We start from the raw sequence: 12,283 nt of genomic DNA, 5'->3' as shown, positions 1-12,283 counted from the left end.
ACAGGAAGTTTCCATATTTCTTCATTTCCGAAAAGCGCTGGAAACTATTAACGAAGGTCAGAGCATACTTTCCTAAATATTTAAGTGGCTCGAAGACTACTTAAATATCAGAATCCAGTACGTTGTCCTCGATGGGTACTCTTCATCAGAAACATAGGTATCGTCTGGCGTGCTCCAGGGAAGTGTGATAGAAATGCTGTTGTTTTCCAGGCACGTAAATGATCTGAAAAACAGGGCAAACAGCAGTCTGCGACTGTTTACTGATGATGCTATGGTAAATGGGAAGGTGTAGTCTTTGAGTGACTGTAGGAGGATACAAGATGACTTATACAAAATTTCTAGTTGGTATGATAAATGGCAACTAGTTCTAAGTGTAGGAAAGTGTAAATCGACGAAAGTGACTAGGAAAATCAAATCAGTAATTTTGCGTTTCAGCATTAATAACGTGCTTTTTTACAGTCATGTCTATAAATACCTTGTCGTAACGTTGGAAAACCAAATGAAATGTAACAAGCATGTACCTTAAATCACAATTTTTTCGTGGTTTGTTAAATTTGCGATATATTTCTGTTCCAGCAGGCCCATTTTCAGTTGCATTTCGTCTGATACATAATCTGCAGTTGCTCTTCAGTGAGGTGAAATATATTTTCGTGTTACGAGCAAGTTAAATATTAGGTTTCGTATTTCGTGAGGGAGTGCTGTAATATGTGAGAAAGAGTAGTAAAAAACAATGGAAAACTTACCGAAGAAACGATGAAGGACATTTTTAATCTTTTGAGGTGAGCATACATTGATTTATTCTTACTGTCGCCGCACATAACGTCACTGAAGGCGACATTTGTTTACAACTGATTGAAAACACTTCATAGATGCAGTGAAACCTAATTTGATCAGAGATGAAATTAGTCGCATTGTGTCAGAGATCTGAGCTTTAAGAAAATGATATATGCTAGGAATAAATTTAAAATAAAGTCTTCAAACATATTAAAATAACTGTGGCTAGTAAAATTGGTTTGATCAGTTGATTCAGGTTTTTTGATGTTGTGGGGGCCTATTTCCAATTGTTCTCACATATTTATGGTCTTCGTTGTGTAGTACTACCAGATTCATTTCTGTATTGGCGATCACAATATTCAGTTCTCTCCACAAAATTATAACATTCACAGCAGAGAATGAGGATAACAAAGGCATTAATATCCTGGATCTTAGAATCACCAGCCTCCAACAAAAACGTCAGTTAAACATTGACAGAGGCCCGCATCTCGTGGTCGTGCGGTAGCGTTCTCGCTTCCCACGCCCGGGTTCCCGGGTTCGATTCCCGGCGGGGTCAGGGATTTTCTCTGCCTCGTGATGGCTGGGTGTTGTGTGCTGTCCTTAGGTTAGTTAGGTTTAAGTAGTTCTAAGTTCTAGGGGACTTATGACCACAGCAGTTGAGTCCCATAGTGCTCAGAGCCATTTGAACCCATTTGAACCAACATTGACAGAAAACAGACATACAAAGGTACGACAACTGACAACTTATCATACCGTCTTAGTGCACATAAAGATAGGGCCTGTTGATTCATTTTACACCTAAGACACTTACTTGGCTTAGATGAAATCAGCCTTAGGCCTCAATTGGGCACAACTAAGAGTACTGACAAAGGCAATGGCTACATAGCCAAAACCACTGATAATTGCGACACACAAATACACAAAATAAGGCAGCGAAGAGCCCACTAAGAAAGAAGAAAAAATATGTAGGTCCCATATCACAAAAATTGCTAACCGCTCAAAAAAAGATTAAAAATTGCATTCTCCACTAATAATTAGTTGGAACACTTATTAGACACCGGCACGACAAAGGTAACCAAAAGTACAACAACAGTGGAATGTACAAAGTATCACTCTCCATTTGCCCTGCCTATTGTGTAGGGAAACATGCAGATATACCAAACCCTGTTTCCAAGAATACATAAATGCTTTTAGAATCAACCACTTTAGAAAATCGCTTTTGGCACACCGTGTACTAGAAACATTTGATCAGCACAATAGAAAACACTTTCGTAGTACTACAGAATTGAACCTATGTTAAATGAACAAACAGGTTTCGACAGCCATAGTTCTCTCAGTAATTTTAAAGGCATATTTTAAATTTATTCCTTGCATATATAAATTTATTAAGGCTCAGCTTTTTGACACTATGTGGTTAACTTAATCTTTGTTCACATCAGGTTAAATAAAGTCTGTGAAGTGGTTTCAAACAACTGTAAACAAATAAGCGCATTGAGTGACTTGATGTGCGACGACAGTAGGAATTTACCAACGTATGAGAACCTCAAAAAGTTGAAAAGTTCTTCCTTGTTTGTTCTATCGTTTGTTAACGACTTGCAGTTCAGCTGAAAAACTATTCGCTTAAGTCATCAAATTAGTCTGTTGCTTCCCTTCATCTCGTGCTATTTTCAGCTCTACGTAGATAGTAATTTTCAGTAATTTGCTTCAAAGCTCTCCCCTCTATCTGTCCCTAACATTTTCCCCCTCTATAGGTTCCACTGACAAATTTTGAAACAGCAACAGATGTCCCTCTAACCCGCCCTTTCTCTGGCAAAGGTTACACTTCTACGCTCTCGGGTTCGTTTCAGTACTTTATGTCTTTCCCTGTCTGTCCAATTCTATTTTAATATTTATTGTTAACACGGCGTTTCAAATGTTTTCACTTTCTTCTCCGGTGTTCGGATGGTCCACATTTCCAACTGATACATTGCTGTTCATCAAACATATATTTTCAAGAATTTCCTGCCTCATTCCATTTCAGTATTTTGTACCAGTGGATCGCTTCCTCGTCTGTACTAACCTACTTCTGATATCTCCCTTGCTTTGGCTAGTCTGTGTAAACTTGCTTCCTAGACGTGCGGACTCTGTCGCTTCTTCCACTACACTGGCGTTTCCTATTTTATATTAACCAAGCCGTTAATCCCCAATATAATACAGTGCATCACTTCCGTCTTCATTTATATATAAGCGGCATTTTGTGCTATGAATGGATTTTCCAAAAGATCCACGTACTCACATCTGACCAAAGAGGCCATATAGCCTGCATATACTAGGAATGTGATTTATTTCTATTCGAAATTGCTTAAAATCCATATATAATATAAAAGTGTGTGCATGTTTCTTTGTATATCCCACATATCCTCCTAAACTACTTTGTCGGTTTCAGCCAAACTTGGTAACGTGTCACTTACTGTCTAGAAAGAACCACTGTGGAAGCAAAAACCACGTGTCCCTGAAATGGGTGAGATGGGGTTGAGAAAAGAGCGCAACTGAGGATTCACAAATCGCCAAATCATGTTCATCCAGTATTTGAGGATGGGAGCACTCCGTGTCTTGAAAGTAACTTTACACGTAACTTCAAACTATTATGGGGCTTTGTTTTGCTGAAACCGCCTACAAAATTATGAAAGGACAGCAATTTTTCGGTTGCTACATTTTCAGTGTTCATGCTGTACAACTACCGCATCTGTCAGGATATTTAATTTATTAACCCTTTGTTACTGTTTCTATTTTCAACACGCTTTGCAGTCATACACCACTGGATGTACCTGCAAAATTATAGCATTGTACGACATTCACTGCAGGAGATAATACGTCCTGAGCATTGAGCTGCCTGAAAACGACACTGCAGGGCGAAGTTCGCTAGAGATACAGGTGAAATATGTGTAGAAATCTGTGTGAAACGTGTTAATCATATGTGAAATATACAGAGCACGTCAAAAAAATGTATACACACTTTGAACTGTCATAGACAATTTATTTCCCGTTCTACAAGTTTAATTATCTGTGAGAAAGTAATGTTATGTTTCTTCAATAGGTGGCAGCAGTGGCAAGGAAGTAACTGAAACATGGTGGCCGTGCGTTTGAGCTTTGAGCGCGGAAGCAGATAATTAAGTGGTACTGGAAGTTTGAGAATGTAGCAGCTGTTCGAATACAGAGGAGAAGTGAGTATGGTACAGAACCACCTTCAAGGTTAACAATTACACGTCTACGAGACAAGCTCGAAATTCATGGAACAGTGTGTGATGTGCATAAAGGTCGATCAGGGCAACCTCGTACAAGTGATGATTACACAACTGTGGTCTTGGAACTGTTTTAGCGATCGCCTAAAAAGTTTTCAAGGCAAGCGGCACGTAATGTAAGTGCTAGTAGTGTGCTCCGCATTCAGGAAAGTTTCGTGTGTACATTCCAAGGCTGGTGCAACAGCTAAGTGAATGGGTTCAGGAGATGGTGAGACGTGAACCGGGATTTATGGGTAGCATAATTTGGTCGGATGGAGCCCAATTCAAACTCAATGGAACTGTCAATATGCACAATTGTGTGTACTGGTCTGAACATAATCCTCACATTACAGTTGAAAAGGCTGTGAATTTGCCTGGTGTAAATGCGTGGTGTGGTTTGTCTGCAAGGGGACTCATTGGGCCATTCGCTTTGAAGGTACTGTTACTGGAGAAAAGTTCCTAAGAATGCTTCCTGACTCCATATTCCCTACTATTCGTGCATTATACGGTAATTATGAGTTTTATTTCCAACAAGATGGCGCCCCGCCGCACTATCATAGGGACGTACGAGCTTACCCGGATCACAAAGTGCCAGGCCAGTGGAATGGACGCAGGGGACCAATCCAGTTTCCTGCACGCTTTCCAGACCTCACGCCGCTGGATTTCTTCTTATGGGGCACATTAAAAGATGAGCTGTACAAACGTAAACCACGCAACCTGGACACACTTTGGAATGAGATTCAGGCGGTGTGCGCAGAAATCTCATTGGGCAGTTTGGTATGATGTACGGAATCAGTGGTGACTCGTACTCAGAAATGTACTGATGCTGAAGGCCACCAGTGTGAACATTAATCACATTTGCAAAGTACTTTTATTTTTACAATTGGACTTTAAGCTTTCCATTTCCAGAAATTTAACATTGTAGAACGGGAAATAAGTTTTCTATGATGCTTCAAAGCGTGAATACATTTTTTTGACGCACGTATGTGACATGCGCGTACATGAAGAAAAGTACGAGTAAAAAGCTTCTCCTACACCGCCGATTCCTTTCAAACCAAACTTGGTGCAAGTATTGCTTACTATCTGGGAAGGAAGACTATAAGGTAAGAACTAGAAATGTTCTATTGGGGTGGGGGTGAAAATGTGGAACGAGAAAGAAGGAAGGAGTAGATGGATGAAGATGGGGGCAGGAGGAGATGGTCAATGAGTGGAGAGGGAGGAATACACACAGAAAGCAGTGGTGATCAGAGAGAGCGCAGAGGAGAAGGTGGGCAGCGAAAGGAAAGAGCTGTAGATGGAGTGATAGAGAGGAGGGGGGATTGAATAAGGAGAGGGGAAGGAGTGCAACGGCCCCTACCTTTTCCTTTGCATACTGTACTATGCTACTAAATACTGACTCTACTTGTTGGATGTGAGGTCCACCATTTATGCAAAACACCGTTTTTTCTCAGTACCCAAACATGTTTCGGCACCATTGTGCCATCATCAGTGGATTTTCGTTTTCATTTATTCTGCAATGTTAACATTTTTGTTAAATAATTATACAATTATGTGCATCTTTAGTTCAAACAGCAGACAGCATCTTTTTGTAAATACCTTTACATTTAGCGTGCATTAATTTTCTCCATAACTTGTGTGTTAATTACTACAGGTAGCTTGTCATCTGCAACCTAACGATGTTGAAGAGAAAGTTTTTGCTGGGAGTTAACCTATCTCCTAGAATGTAATGTAGTTTGTCGCGATGTTTTCGCGCTTATATTCGTTTTTGCCTACGTTTTCGTGTGGCTAGCACTTCCATTACCCGCATCATACTGAGGTGTTGTGATGCACACGTAACTATAACAAGTATTTTCCACAAATAACGTAGTAAAAATCTTTTGACCTAACCAAAACACAGTGTGATTGTGATTTGTTGTGTGTCCCAGTCCAGTCAGTTTCCATTTGTTCACCATAGAGTTCGGCGCCAAATTTTAATTTGTTTGCATTATATCTTTCTGTGTGTGAGTGAGTGTGTGTGTGTGTGTGTGTGTGTGTGTGTGTGTGTGTGTGCGTGTGTGTGTGTGTGCGTGTTTGTGTTTTCTGTGCGCTTGTTAGCTGTGTGCGTTGTATTTTATATGTTAATCCTTTTGTGTGTAAATGGTGCGTCTTTGCAGATTTTAGTGTATCTTTTTTCATGTATATTTATGTGTGTGTGTGTGTGTGTGTGTGTGTGTGTTTGTGTGCTTGTGTGTGTGTGTGTGTGTGTGTGTGTGTGTGTGTGTGTGTGTGTGTGTAGGCTTTATCTGTTTGTGCTGTTTTTACTTGTAAAGTTCCTTTAATGTGTTGAGTAGTGTGCCCTGCACAGTGTAGTGTATTCGTTTAAGACCTGTTTTCCTTGTGCTATTGCCTTCTGTATATGGAAGTTTACCTCAATGGTCAGTTTTCTGTATAGGCTGTGGCTGGGTTTTAGTATTCTTATGTCTGTTTCTATTGTGGTTGAGTGGTGATCGTTGGCTACAAGGTGGTCAGCAAATGTCCTATGGCAGCAGTTGCTTTTTAAAGCTCTGAGGCCAGCCGGTATGGCCCAGCGGTTCTAGGCGCTTCAGTCTGGAACCACGCGACCGCTACGGCCGCAGGTTCGAATCCTGACTCGTGCATGGATGTGTGTGATGTCCTTAGGTTAGTTAGGTTTAAGTGGTTCTAAGTTCTAGGGGACTGATGACCTCAGATGTTATGACCCATACTGCTCAGAGCCATTTCAACCATAAAGCTCTGAGCAGCTCCCATATCACATTTGCTGACCGCATTGTAGTGACAAACTAAATTACATTCCAGAAGATAGGTTAACTCCGAACAAAAAAAGTTTCTCATCGACATCGTTTTGTTGCAGATGGCAAGCAACAAAAAGGAACGATATGTTGATTGAACTAAAGACGCACATAATTGTATAATCATTTAACAAAAATGTTCACATTGCAGAATAAATAAAAATGAAAATCCACTGATGATGGCACAGTGGTGCCAAAACATGTTTGGGTGCTGAGAAAAAACGGGGTTTGCATAACTGATGGACCTCACATCCAACAATTTTAACTGCAAACACGGCCAGTACAGGGAGCTGCAAATCAAATTTATGAATATTGACTCAACTGTTAATGCTTACTTCATAATCTGTAAAGAACAATTACGTAAATAGCTCAGTGTGCTACTAGAAATGAATATCTCTCTTGTAAAGTTAAGGAACATGTCGCCTTTTAATATTAATTTAAGAACTATAATTTCGTAGAGAAAATAAAAAAAATACTAGTCGAGAAAACATTTCTCGTATAGCTTCTGAATACTGACACTAATGAGTCTTAACAATTTTATTTAAACTCTGGACTACAGTAAAATGATACCAACGCAACCCCGCTATATTAGCAATATTATTAGCCATCCTTACTGCTACGGCAATATGCACTATTTTTCACTCGCTCCTCGTCATTTCTACGCACATACCAACTGTTGTTGTTGTTGTGGTGGTGGTGATCTTCACTCCAGAGACTGGTTTGATGCGGTTCTCAATGCTACCCTATCGTGTGTAAGCTTCTTCATCACCGAGTAACTGCTACAATCTACATCCTTCTGAATTTGTTCAGTGTATTCATGTCATGGTCCCCCTCTACGATTTTTACCCACCGCACGTACCTCCAGTGCTAAACTGATGATCCCTAGATGACTCATAAGGTGTCCTACCAACCAATCCCTTCTTCTAGTCAATTTGTGCCACAAATTCCTCTTTCCCCAATTCTTTTCAGTACCTCCACAGTAGATACGTGATATACACATCTAATCTTCAGCATTCTTCTGTAGCACCACATTTCGAAAGCTTCTATTCTCTTCTTGTTTAAACTATTTATCGACAATGTTTCCCTTCCATACAAGGCTACACTCCTTACAAATACTTTCAGAAAAGACTTCCTGGCACTAAAATCTATATTCGATGTTAACAAATTTCTCTTCTTCAGAAATGCTTTCCTTGCCATTGCCAGTCTACATTTTTTAGCCTGTCTACATCTAAAATCATTAGTTATTTTGTTCCCCAAATAACAAAACTTATCTATTAATTTAAGTGTCTCATTTCCTAATATAATTCCCTCAGCACCACCAGATTTAATTCCACTACATGCCCCTACCTTCGTTTTGTTTTTATTGATGTTCATCTTGTACCGTTCTTTCAAGACACAGTCCACTACGTTCAGCTGCTCTTGCAGGTCCTTTGCTGTCTCTGCAGAGTTACAGTGCCGTTGGCAAACCTCAAAATTTTTATTTCTGTCCATGGATTTTAATTCATACTAGAAACTTATCTTTCATTTCCTTTACTGCTTGGATAGTATGCAGATTGAACAACATCGGGGACAGGCCACAACTCTGCCTTTCTTCTGAATCACTACTTCCCTTTCGTGCCCCGCGACTCTTATAACTGCCATCTGGTTTCTGTACAAATTACAAATAGCCTTTCGCTCCACGTATTTGACCCCTGCCACTTTGAGAATTCGAAAGAGAGTGTTCAATTCAACATTGTCAAAGTTTCTGTAAGACTACATTTACTAGAAACATAGATTAGCCTTTTCTTAATCTGTCTTATAAGATAACTCGTAGGATCAGCATTGACTCACACGTTGCGACATTTCTACTGAATCCAAATTGATCTTTCCTGAGGTTTGCTTTTACCAATTTTTCCTTTCGTCTGTAAATAATTCGTGTTAGTATTTTGCAGCCGTGACTTCCTTTGGAATTGGAATTATTACATTCTTCTTCAAGTCTGAGAGTCTGTCATCTGTCTCATGCATGTTGCTCACCTGATGCTAGAGTTCTGCCAGGGCTGGCTCTCCCAGGGCTATCAGTAGTTCTTGCTAAATGTTCTCTACTCTCAGGGCCTTGTATCGACTTAGGTCTTTCAGTTCTCTGTCAAACTCTTCACGCAGTATCACATCTCCCATTTCATCTTTATATACGTCCTCTTCAACTTTCATAATATTGTCCTCCAGAACATCGCTCTTGTATAGAGCCTCTGTATACTCCTTCCACCTTTCTGCTGTCCCTTCTTTGCTTAGAACTGGTTTTCCATCCGAGCTCTTGATATACATACAAGTGGTTCTCTTTTCTCCAAAGGTCTCTTTATTTTCCTGTAGGCAATATCTATCTTATCCCTAGAGAGATAAGCCTCTACATCCTTACATTTGTCCTCTAGCCATCCCTGCTTAACCATTTTGCACTTCCTGTCGATCTCATTTTTGAGACGTTTGTATTCCTTTTTGCCTGCTTCATTAACTGCAGTTTTATATTTTCTCCTTTCATCAATTAAATTCAATATTGCTTCTGTTACCGAATGATTTCTACCAGCCCTTGTCGTTTAACCTACTTGAGCCTCTGCTGTCTTCACTATTTCATCTCTCAAAGCTACCCGTTCTTCTTCTGGTGTATTTCTTTCCCCCGTTCCTATCAATCGTTCCCTATTGCTCTTTGCGAAACTTTTTACAACTTGTGGTTCTTTCAGTTTATACAGGTCCCATCTTCTTAAATTCCCACCTGCTTGCAGTTTATTCAGTTTCAAACTACAGTTCATAACCAATAGATTGTAGCCAGAGTCTACATCTGTCACTGTAAATGTCTTACAATTTAAAACCTGGTTCTTAATTCTCTGCCTTATCATTACACAATCTATCTGAAACCTTCCAGTATCTCCAGGCCTCTTCCATGTATACAACCTTCATTCATGATTCGTAAACCAAATGATAACTTTGATTATGCTATACTCTATGCAAAAGTCTACCACGCGGATTCCTCTTGCATTCCTTTCCTTACCTGCAGTCCATATTCACCTACTACTTTTCCTTCTATTACTTTTCCTACTATTGGATTCCATTCTCCCATGACTACTAAATTTTTGTCTCCCTTCATTATCTAATAGCTTCTTTTATCTCATCATACGTTTCTTCAATCTCTTCGTCATCTGCGGAGCTAGTTGGCATATTAACTTGTACTACTGTGATAGGAGTGGGCTCCATGTCTATATTGGCTACAATAATGTGTTCACTATGCTGTTCGTAGCAGCTTACCAACTGCACAATAAAATTTTTACAACTAAGGTGGATTCGTATAATCTCTCTGAGCATTTTGTGTAGGTATTAACATTTGTTAGATATGTTTAGAGAAATGCACAAAAAATTGCAGTTATTATAATCGCAATAAAACGAGTAAAAGGTTTTCGAGAAAACGTCTTGTCGCATATAACAAAAAAAAAATTTTTATCTTTCTTAGTATATAATGTAAAAAAAGAATTTCGTAATAATGTTCCAGAAGTAAATTTCCATTGAAACGGAAGAGGAATGCACGGCTGATAAAATGGAGAGGGGTAAAAAGGAAAGAGGGTATGGGCTAAAAAAGGAGAGAGTAGCTGATGGACAGAGAGGAGAACAGGTGAAGTGAGGGAGGTTACAGTAAGAGTCTTTGCATGTCGATCTTTTTAGAGATGGTTGCGGGACTCGGCTGTTCGATATGGGATGTCAAATTAAACACCTTTCGCCCGTCTATTTTCCAAACGCATTTAATTTGGCTACCAGCTTCAGCTTTTTACTACCCCATCTTCGGCAGATGATGATTGAAGTGATCGCTGTAGCAAAAATCTACTAATACCAGTATTGTAGCCCCTGTTTTGATCAGAACCGAGGTAATATAAATGCCCTGTGGCTAGGGCCTCCCGTTGCGTAGACCGTTCGCCTGGTGCAAGTCTTTCGAGTTGACGCCACTTCGGCGACTTGGGTGTCGATGGTGATTATAAGGACAACACAACACCCAGTCCCTGAGCGGAGAAAACCTCCGACCCAGCCGGGAATCCAACCGGGCCGTTAGGTACGACATTCCATCACGCTGACCACTCAGCTACCAGGGATGGACAGAAATAAGGCAGAATCTTCCTACACGTCGGTCAGGGGCCTGAAGATAGCGTAGTAAAACGTTGAAACTCGTAGCTAAATAAAATGAGTTTGGAAACTAGAGGGTTGAAAGGTGTTTAATTTGACATCCTTTTACAGGAAGAGGTGGCCAGAGAAAGGTTCCAATAGGCACCATATCAGTGCCAGACTGGTTTCTTTGAGAACATCATAACAATATCCTTAGAAACCCTCATGCATCCACCAACTAGTCTAGGTGTTGCAGCGTAATAAACACATTACTCCTTTCTTTGCTAGCTTTGATGGAATTTAATATCCGGAAGATAGAAGGCAGACAGCATTCGACATCAACATCACATATACACTCCCCGAGACATCGTACAACGTGTGTTCCACCAAAGTTACTTCACTTTCCTGTACCACTCGCAAATCATGTGTGAAAAGTTTTATTATGTTTGAGTATCTGTGTAAGCTCGGATGATAGCAGTTTCATCTTCATGGCGTTTTAGATGGATACACATATGGAAAAACTTTATATTGGTCGACTCTTCTAAGAACTTTAACAGTAAAGGACATCATGATTCACAATGTTTCTGCAGTAACATGTAAAGATCAGGCGTCAGAAACAAAGAGATGCATGAAAACTACCGCATCATACATAAAGTTCAAATCTGTTACTTGTTTCATAGTAACTCTCTTCGCAACACATTTTGCAGAATTGTATCACTGTAGGACACATGCATCAGGAGATATGTCATAAACACTGAGACGTGTGAAAAAATACCGCATCACGCATGAAGTTTTATTTCATTTATTCTTCATTACGAAGACACTCTTTCAGTAGTGTCAACTTAAGAAAATATCATATCTCTGGCAGCACTTTTAACAGCTTTGAACTGCAAACACAAGAGCCGTTACAGAGCTATGAAGAGACTTTGCCATCGAGACGTATACAAAATCGCGTTGCTGATAGGTGGAGCAGCTGTACTTATACATTTGTACATTATCTACTTTTCTTTCTAAGAATGCCTCACCATTTCAAAGGTGTTTTCATGAATATGTGGATATGTAAATACGTATGTGCTTGTAGGTCGTCCATCTCTCCTAAGTGAATGGATCGATTTGGTGCCCATATTGCTTGCTACATGACAATCAGCACTCTAGGAGACGGATTTAAGAACAAAAATGTGGATTTTGCCTTTTGGTTTGTGCCCTTGACATACAGGCTTCTTAGCTTAAGTGTGTTGTGGATGTAGTATCAGGATGCCTTACAGAGCTACATGTGTTTATGGGTACAGCTGAGCAGTTAGAGGTAGCAGGAGAGGACATGGATGG

This window comes from Schistocerca americana, chromosome 3 (assembly GCF_021461395.2).
Source record: "Schistocerca americana isolate TAMUIC-IGC-003095 chromosome 3, iqSchAmer2.1, whole genome shotgun sequence".
NCBI lineage: Eukaryota > Metazoa > Arthropoda > Insecta > Orthoptera > Acrididae > Schistocerca > Schistocerca americana.
The sequence above is the reverse complement of the archived record's forward strand: the minus strand, read 5'-3'. Positions refer to the sequence as shown.